Source organism: Montipora capricornis, chromosome 8 (genome assembly GCF_036669925.1).
Source record: "Montipora capricornis isolate CH-2021 chromosome 8, ASM3666992v2, whole genome shotgun sequence".
Classification (NCBI taxonomy): domain Eukaryota; kingdom Metazoa; phylum Cnidaria; class Anthozoa; order Scleractinia; family Acroporidae; genus Montipora; species Montipora capricornis.
In genome coordinates, this window is record NC_090890.1 from 40,231,974 (window position 1) to 40,241,973 (window position 10,000).

General features: G+C 39.7%; 1 pseudogene; it reads left to right on the forward strand.

Moving 5' to 3' along the window:
- LOC138058944 (cilia- and flagella-associated protein 337-like) overlaps window positions 1–10,000 on the forward strand; it is a 38,337-nt pseudogene that overhangs the window by 12,728 nt on the left and 15,609 nt on the right.

Below are 10,000 nucleotides of genomic sequence, written 5' to 3' on the forward strand. Positions count from 1 at the left end.
ATACCAACTTCAAAAGCCAAAATCGAGTCGGAGCCGTGGGTTACTGATGAGCATATTTCAGCCAGATTGCAAGCCCATATAATTGTAAAGATCCAGAGAAGAAAAAATCAAGCATCAAAGAGTTACGAGCACTACAGTTTAATCTTATGAATCGGTACTATCAGAAAAGGGGAAAAGAGATTTCAGAAGGCTTTGAAGCCAGAGAGACTGAGCGTTTTTTCCGCCAAGCTAAAGATCTACAAGGCCCGCTAAAACACACGGTCCAAAAGCCTCTTTGCACCGAACTCGAGTTTGTACAACATTTTTCTTCACATTTCAAAGATCGCCGATTACCGCTGCCTCCCGAGCTAAATTCCGCCGAACCGTTCCTACCTCCAACGTTAGCCGCAGCACCAGAAATCGATGACAGCCCACCTAGTCTAGAAGAAATCCGGATTATAGTTGAAAAATTTAAGCTCCGTAAAGCTGCAGGAAGTGATGATATAGTTAACGAGCTACTGCGCTATTCAAACGATTGTCCAGAGTTTATTCAAATCTTGCACGAGCTAGTAACAGTCATTTGGGAGTCTGAGGATATTCCGGATCAGTGGAGGAGAGCAACAATCAGAACATTGCATAAAAAAAGGCAATCTGGCAATTCCAATTTTCGCCCACTCGGTCTCATCTCAACACTATCGAGAACAGTCACCAAATTATGCCGCAAACGCATAAACGCAAGATACCACCATATTTTGGATGACTGCCAGTACGGCTTTAAACAGCACGTTGGAACTGTTGACGCAATTTACTGCTTCAAACCAGAGTTAGTAGTAGTGTTCAAACAATTGATAAAAACAAATCTGAGGGGATACACTGCTTATTTCTTGATCTTCGCGGCGCATTCGATCTCTGCCGATCGCAACTACATGAAATTGTTAAAATAATGCTTGGTACTACTAAAATTGCAAATATTTTACGCGCTTTTCATCAAAACACAACAGCAGCAATCAAATCTGGTACGATCTCATTCAAACTTGGTTCCGGAGTTCGACAGGGTTCTGACGAGGATCCAAATCTGTTCTGTTTATTTTTGCAATATGTACTTTCGGTGGTTGAGGTGGAAATTCAGACATCAGTTTCAGACGTAGGTGTAAACTTCAAATTTGAAATTCTCAGCGAATGCAATCCGCGTAAACTGCGTTCAACGGGTCCTGCTAGTGGTTCTAGGCGTATGTTCAAAATTTGATATGCCGATGATATTTTGTTCTTTGTTACAGATGAAACAAGACTCAATAAGGTATTGGCAGTGGTAGAGTCAGTTTTCACGAGATTCGGTCCAGTTGTTGCTGAAAATAAAACAAAATCAATGAGTTTCAATCTGAAACCAGATGAACAACCTGCAACCCTTCACTTTTCAACTCGCGCGCTATAAAAAGTCAAAAAGTTCAGATATTTGGGATATCATGTATCTTCAGATTCCCCAACACTATTTCTAGACATGCAAATCCAAGCAGCGTTCACAGCATTTAACTCAAACCAACGTGCACTTACCAACCGCAATATCAGCCTCCCAGCCCGCGTTTCAGTACTTGACAGTTTAGTACGCTCAAGGCTGCTGTATTCAGTCCAAGCATGGAATTTAACCCAATTGGAAAAAGAGCGACTTGACGTGATCTACCGCAGTTTCTTACGAAAAATGGTTTACAAAGGATATGCCAAGAAAGACCCACAAAACGGTGATTATAGTTTCATAATCTCTAATCAAAAGCTATACGAGATAACCCGTACAGTTCCACTTCAAGACTTCATTGATAAACAATCCTAAAGTTCCAAGCGCATTTTACCCGTCTTTAAAACAACAAGCTCCAAAAACAGCTCCAATTTATGATTCCCGAAGTTAAAAACACACAGAATCTTTGGAATAAATGTGGCAAATTACCAGGAGGTTACGACGGTATTCAGACTAGAAGACTCATGCAGTCAAGAGCAAAATTCAGACAAGCTGTTGATTCTCGGTATGGAACCCGCAGAACAAAGCAAGCCAAGTGAGACACTTCTCCCGGCTAACTATCATTGTCATTGTCATTCAATAAGAGAGAGCGACTGTCGAATATCCAAGGGCAAACTATTCCACAGTACAGCTCCGCTATAGGACAGACTTCTTTTACAATAATTAGTGCGGGGCTGAGGGATGGCAAGCGTACAGTCACTATCTCTTAGGTTACGTACAAGTTAAAGCATCAGAACGGAAGACAAAGTACGAACTAATGTAGACTTAACTGATTAGAGTGTAATGTGAAGTGCTAGTTTTGCCTTGTAATTTTGAAAGAAGAATAGTGTGGTCCACAGTATCGAAGGCCTAATCTTAAGGTTTAAAAAAAACGACGTCATTAATAAAGCCATGATCAATGTTTAAAGACCAGTTATCAGTCGCTTCAATCAAAGCAGTAACAGTTACTGTAGAATGAAGCGAGCGAAAACCAGATTGATGTCTACTGAGAAGATTATTTTCATTTAGATAATGATACAACTGATCATAAACAATGCGTTTGAAAGCCGTGGCCACAACCGGGATAATCGTTATTGGTCGATAATTAGAAAAATCATTCCTACTTCCTACTTTCTTAAAAAGAGGCGTGATTCTTGCATTCTTCCATTCATCGGGAAAAATACAAGTGTCTATCGATTGATTGAATATCCGAGCGAGTGACCCGCAGATTAAATCTGAAGATTCTTTTAGAAGTCTGGCTGGCTGACACAGAATCGAGACCAGTCGCCTTTCTCTGGCATGATATGATATGATATTTTATGATATTTTATTATTTATGCACGGTAAAATCATCAGCTAAGATTACAAACAATGCTAAAATCTAAATACAAAAGGTAAAATTTTAAAAATGATTACAATAAAATACAATTACTATAATACTATATTAATTCTAGAGCTGCTTTCCACGAATGCCGTGCTTTATATTAAAATATGTCTTTAATCAGATTTTTGAAAAGCCCAAGAGACTCTGCTTGTCTCGCTTTGAGGGGTAAGCTATTCCAGACAGTAGCACCTCTATAGCTGAAGCTGTTTATAATAATTTGTCCGCGGAAACGGAACATTAAGCTTTCTTTCAGAGTCTCTTAAACTATAAACAGATTCGCGGTTTGTAAATTTAGAACATAGATATTCCGGTGCTAGCCCCTGAAGACACTTATAGACCATTGTGGCCAGCGCAATTTGTTGCTGGCTAACTAGATTTTTCCAGCCCAAAATTTTGAATAGCTCGCTAGCATTTGCATCAAAATTAGAGAAGGTCAAAACTCTGGCTGCTCTATTTTGCAGTTTTTGTAATTTGTCATGTAACGTGATAATTTATTTATGTGGGACAAAACGTGCAATTGAGTCATAACCCTTCATCTTAATGGCGACAAGCTATTGTGTATTCTATTCTTGGGTTTCACTCACTTGATCAACAGCCATGTTTTTCAACGAAAACAAAAGAAGACGTTAACATAATAATAGCTTTTAATTCCCGGAGGATTAGATTGGGACACCAACATGGCCGCCATTTCATTGTTTGGGGACACCAACATGGCGGCCGTGACGTCATGTGAAATCCAAGAATATCCCTGGACAATTCGGGTCCGATTTTTGCGAAAAATTTATTAAAACCCTCTGCGATTTCGGCCGAATTTAAGTTATTCTCGTTCCATTGAGCTAGCTTTATCAGAAAGTATCAAAAGTGTTATAATAGTAGGACTTTTTTACATTCTTGATCGTATTGTTCACTTCATTACGCAACTTCTTAAATTTACTCCAATGACTTGGATCGTCCGCAAAGCCTTAATTTTAAAACGATTTCTCCGATATATCAATTAAGGTCAGGGGTAATCCAAGGACTTTTAGAGGCACAAACCTGTTTAGTGCGGAGTGGGTCACACACTTCAAAGAACAGAGCTTTCCATTTCTTCTACATTTCATTGGGGTTATCCATTCCCATGAGATCAGCCCACGGTTGGGCCATAATGTCCGAACGAAACAGATTACGATCAAAATTTTTAAGAAACGGTCCAGATAAGAACGATAGCAACAACGGCAACGAACATGTTGGAATTCATTTGGTATGCAAAAAGGTGATAACTTTTCTATTGTCTGTATTTACTTCTGATTGGCTTAAACAGAAAAAGTTAACTTTCCAACCATCTTCCATCTTTCATCTGGTCTCAGTTGAAATGAATTCCACAGAAATCGTATGTGGGGAACATGTAAAATTGTAAACGTTTCTTGGCTTTTGTTTTCAACTCTTGTAATTGGTCAAAATCTTTTAACACAAAAAAACACCCTTTCAAAGTGGGCTGTAAATGAATTTTATTGCGTTAACGGCTTTCCTGTAGGTTTATGCATGGTCTGTGTAAAAATGATAACATTCCTATGTGGGGAAAGCCCCGTTGCCGCATAACAAAGGAAATTGCTATCCACCTTACACGGATCATTACTTAAATTGCCTATACGAAACAGTAGTAGTTCCCTTGACGGCGATTGGAACGAAATTTTACGAAAAACGTAAATCAAACTATGGTTATTGATTCCGACATGAGATACTCCAGAGCAAGATACATTATCCGGATGACTAGTAAAAATGACATCAATTAAAGTGCTACTCACAGGTGTTACTCTCGTCGGTTCGGTAATAAGTTGTTTTATATTGAAAATATCAGCGATGCTTCATAACGCCTGGGTATTCACATTATTCAGAGATGACGGGAGCGTATTACAATTAAGGTCGCCCATAAGGTAATACTCTTTTCCTTCAGCATCCAGCTTACCAACGAGAGATTCGAAATCAGAGAATAATTCAAAAAATGAATTGGGAGGTCTGCACCATGAAGCAGCAATAAAAGATTTGCTTCTTGGTTTATTAATTTCGATAGAAAGGCTTTCGAGTTGATCGAATACGAGGTCCGTGCGAACAGTAACATTAATATGAGAACGGATATAAAAGCAAACCCCACTCCCATTTCTGCCGTTTAGCAGTCGGTCACGGCGGACAATATCGTAACCATCAATACTAACCTCAGTTAGTTAGTTTCATTGACTGCCAACAAATCGAGGCATTTACTGTGCAAAATTATGCGAAGCTCATATGTCTCGGAAGACTAGTGATGTTTAAGCAGGCCATTTTAAAGCCACGTTTGTTAGGAATGAATGTTTGGGAATGAAAAGAAATATATTACGAGGGGTAGAATGGACATGAGAAGGGGCGTTTGGAGAAGACCCTTAACGTCCGAGCGGGTTGCTTGTCATGAGTTTTTTACATGAGAAACAAGATTTTTAACTAATGGCTTTGTACCTTGCACATTCAAATGCAGTCCACTAGAGTTGAGATGCTCTCTCTTGATGTTAGAGTGAGAAATTGTTCTCCGTGCCTATTGCGTGGCAAAGCAGTTTACAATTCTGTTCAGTCATTGATTTTGCAGTCGAGATTCTCGTCTGATCTCAAAATCACGGACGAAATTGTAATCTTGCAATCTGTTGAGTGATTTTTTATCTTCCGTCCGAGATTAACAATCCCTTCAGCAATTTCTCGAGGTTCAGAGGATATGACATCTCTACCTCTGTAGGTTTTCTGCGGAGTGAAGGCATCACATAATCAGTCATGTCTTCTACTGTCGCTCCAGGGAAAGCCTTGACATAGGTCGAGCTGTGGTTAGAAAGTAGATTGGACACTTTTCGACCATTGACGAATTTTAGCATAGAATCCCCTGCAATGATTAGTGATGTGTAACTCAAAGGTTCTCGTGCGCTGGTGTTGGGAGTATTTTGGTGACGTGCTTCTGCGTTGATAGCTTTAGGTTTCTTTTTCTTTTTCTTCGTGCTGCTAACCTCAGTCCATTTTCTCCAGTAGCACAATCACTTATTTTATTGCCGTCACTGGTATCGGTGGAATGGTTGCTGTTGTCGTCAGAAGAGAGTATTTTGATTACTTCAAGGAAGCTAGCCTTTTCTTTCTCGAGATGGTCAATAGTAGATTCATAAGTTGTGCATCTGAGACGAAGTTCGTCTAGTTCTTGTTGTAGTGGCCGTAATGTGTCTGTATTGGTTAGACTGGATTTAATGATGCTAATTTCGGACCAGGTCTTTGCAATTTCGTTAGAGAATTTCTCACCCAAGTTTTTGATTAGCACCTCGCTAGAGTTGAGGGCAAGTTGAGGGTGTTCGGAAGATTCGCTTTCACTATCGCTTTCGTTCACGCCCGTAGCAGCTTCAAAATCGTCTCCCACAATTGCAAGCAGGTGATCGTTTCGGGCGTTGGCAGACACTGATGGTGACATTAGTCCTACTTGCTGATGTACTCCGCCCGTTGTACGTTCGTCGGTGAGGTGAATGCTATTTGTTTTGTCTGGTGACTCGGCAGAATTTTGATTTTTCACTGCTTGTATAGTCTCAAGAAGTAAATCTCGTGTATAATCCACCGCTTTTCCTTGCATGAGAAGGGTTTTGGTTTTCATGGTTTGTAGTCAGCAGCTGCAAGCTGAGTGATGTCAAGCGATTCCTAGTTGGAAGTGTTTCTGATTCAGAGCAGTTTTGGAAATTGATACAGCCAAAAAAGAACTGGAAACTGGATTACTTAATTTCACAAACTGTACTCTGTTCTTTTCAACATATTTTGCCTCCACAACTCAACCGGACACTCAAGCTAGGTGATACATGGCGGCGTTGGCCAGCCAAGCCGCCGTGCAGCTTATTAAGCATTGGAATAGGTACAAAAATATTAATACATCAATTCTAAAATAAAGAGAAAAGCAATGCACCATAGCTGGACACAAAAACCCCTGAAAAAACCAGCAGGTGGAAAAGAGCAGGGAACGTGTACCCCCGACCAAGGCAGTGGTGCGACCCTCGGGGTTCTAGGGAATTCTAATTGAAAGACACTACTCACAATGTAAATGAACGCCTAACGAAGGCATTAAACACTAATTCAGCTCGATAGGATTAAAACAAAAAAAACAAAAAAAACCAAACATAACTAGTGCACGTGGCAAAGGCTAACCGTAGAATGCCTCACTCGCTAAACGGTCGCCAAATACAAACCACAATCACGTGGCACTCCAAGCGCCTGCCGCTCACAACCAAGGCTTCTGCTACGTGACGGCAAAATATCAATTTATGCTAATCAGGATTATCACAAATTACATAACTAGCTAACTGATTTGTAAGGATTCATGTGTTAGCATGCAAGGGGGTTATGTATTAATATGCATATGTTTCATGTTCTTATTTCTAGTACGTTCGTGTTAATTGGTGGGCACCCCATTTGATGTAGCTTTAATTAACTTCAGTTTTTTTGGACGTCTGTAATATTTTATTCCATAGTAGAAATGTAAACACTTCCTGCCTAGATTAGCCTTCGCTATTTGCTGGCAATTGTATTTTTTTCTTATTGTATAAGTGTACTTTTAAATAAGCTTTGAAGGGGAATACAGTCACATAGCCCCTTACATCCTGGTTAACTGTTTAACCTTATCCCGTCATACAGTTCATTTTGGGGGTTATTTGTATTAAAAGAATGGATATCCAGTTCAGTGTTCAAGCATGATACAGTCCCAAGCGTAATTAACTTGTATTGTTTTATGTAAAAGAACCCCCCAAAGCGTATTGCATTATGGAAGGGGGAAAATAGTCTATTATTAAAGCCCTGCTCTTCCCTTTAAACAATCAAAGCCGAAATAAAAAGAAAGAAGAATTGACCTTTGTTTAATACCCGGTGGCGGTGATTCTTTAATAAAACATTGGTTTTTTGAGATGCAGTTGCAATGAATCAATCAATTATTATTATGTGTTAATTGAAGGTTCCTGCTCGAAAAGCAGTACTTTTTCTTGGAATGGATAATGGCGTCATTATGTTTCTTGTCTTCTCAACACCTCTAAAAGGATTGTTTGAGACTCCTTTTAAGAAAACGTCAGGGAGTCATCAGGTCTATCTTCAGGTAAGCAATAACTCTGTATTGTATTGAGGTTGGTTACACAGTAGGTGCTAATTATAGCGATGCCACTGATTTAGAGATCAAAGGAGATGCTTTAAACAATTTCAACAACATTTCACTCCAAAGGGGCCCTGCCTAATGGCCAGAGTATTAAAAACATACTGTCTGTTGGGTGAAAAAACGTGGGTTTATTCCAGCCACTTGAGTCCTGTATATAAGGAGCGGTAGAGCTGTTTTTCTCTTCTTGATTGTAATAATATACAATAATTATTGTTTTTCACTGAAGCTAGATGAATGAATAGCAATATTTTTTTCCTTAGGACTTGCCCTCACACTCTCGATTTGTGGCACTTCAGACACTGGGTCAGGTTCATTCTGACTGGGTGAGAAGGGTGAGGTACATTGCAATCAAGGAATTTGTTATCTCCTGCAGTGGAAGTGGGAGGGAGTCACTTGTTGTCCGAGACATTGACGACAAAAAGAGGAAAACATATACCTTCAAAGTGGCAAAGGTGCTTTTTAAATTCTGACTGCTATCAAAATGTTGAAAGGATTTCTCTTTTTGTGTTCTTTCCTTTCTGAGTCAACTGTTACTTGGAGAGAGATTTATTACAAAAATACCTTTCATGCAGGGCATAGAATGTTTTGAATACAGCCATAGTCTGAACGCTATCTGTACTGGTGGAGTGGATCATGCAGTGCGTCTGTGGAATCCTTATGTTACAGCTAAACCTGTTGCCATCATGAAAGGACACCAGTCTTCTATTATTGACCTGGTGATTCATGAAGCTCTGGAACAAGTCTTTAGTTACGACAAGGATGGGGTAAGACATAGTACTTAGTAATTATGCCTTTTTGTTTGACCAAAGTGAGTCTTCAAAGTTAATGCAGACATGAAGGTTTGTGGGTGGGCATTAGATACTCTTGAAACGTTACTGGCAAGATCTGATTAGTACATGTACCAACATGGCCGCCGTATGTTTAAGGCCCATTGCCAACCTACAATATGGCCCACATTCAAGTTCTGGAATATGCCATACATATGTATGTCCTGATGGTTATTTTTTGGCTGTTTCTGTCCTGGGAGCCTTTTCTTTTTTTTAGAAAGCTACGGTTTTCTGCCTTTTTCAGAGACCAACGTTTTTAACTCGCTGTCTAGACTTTTGATACGGAGAATGCCCTTAATCCTCGATGATTTGTTTTGTTATTATCTCCAGGTTTTGAAAGCTTGGGATATAAAGGAACAAGTTTGTCTTCAGACACTGGCAATCAAGTTTCCATTTGGACATAGAATTCCAGAGCATGGTCCTTTCCCGTTTTTTCTTATTACATCACCCATCAACTCTCTGTTCATCACCAGCAATGACTGCCTGGCAGAAATGAAGATAATAGCCATGAGTGCAATTAAAAGGAACAAGACAACTCATTGGAAGCCTCTTTGTGCAGCATTATATAACCCAAACATGGAACAGGTCAGTTTCTGCAGGAAGCCAAATTTTGTGGGTGCTCAACCATCTGTAAAGACATTGTTGGGGGCGTTGCTGGAGGAAACTTTGAAAACTTTCATCCGATTATGAAGGTGCAAAGTTCTCACAACAAATTGAAAGATACATGCAGTTTAAGTCCCTTCATTCACCCAAACACCCACTGCAGTTAGTATTTTTTTAACTTAAAGTCAGCTGTTATTATTCATTATAGGTGATCGCAGGTTTTCAAGGGTCAGTTATCACCTGTTGGTCAGTTATCACCTTTTGGTGATCAGTTATCACCTTTTAGCTTAAAGTCAGCTCTTAACTCATTATAGGTGATTGCAGGTTGTCAAGGGTCAGTTATCACCTTTTAGTCAGTTATCTGCCAAACATGTTTGATAATCTTTTTCAATATGCCAGCAATCGGCAGACATACTATAGAAGATATGCTCCTACGCAAAACCTCTGCAAATCGCGTCCTCGAACCAACATGGGCAAACAAATGTTCTCCTTTCAGACAATAGGTCTCTGGCGCGATATTCCTCATCACGTGAAAGACCTCATTACGTTTTCCT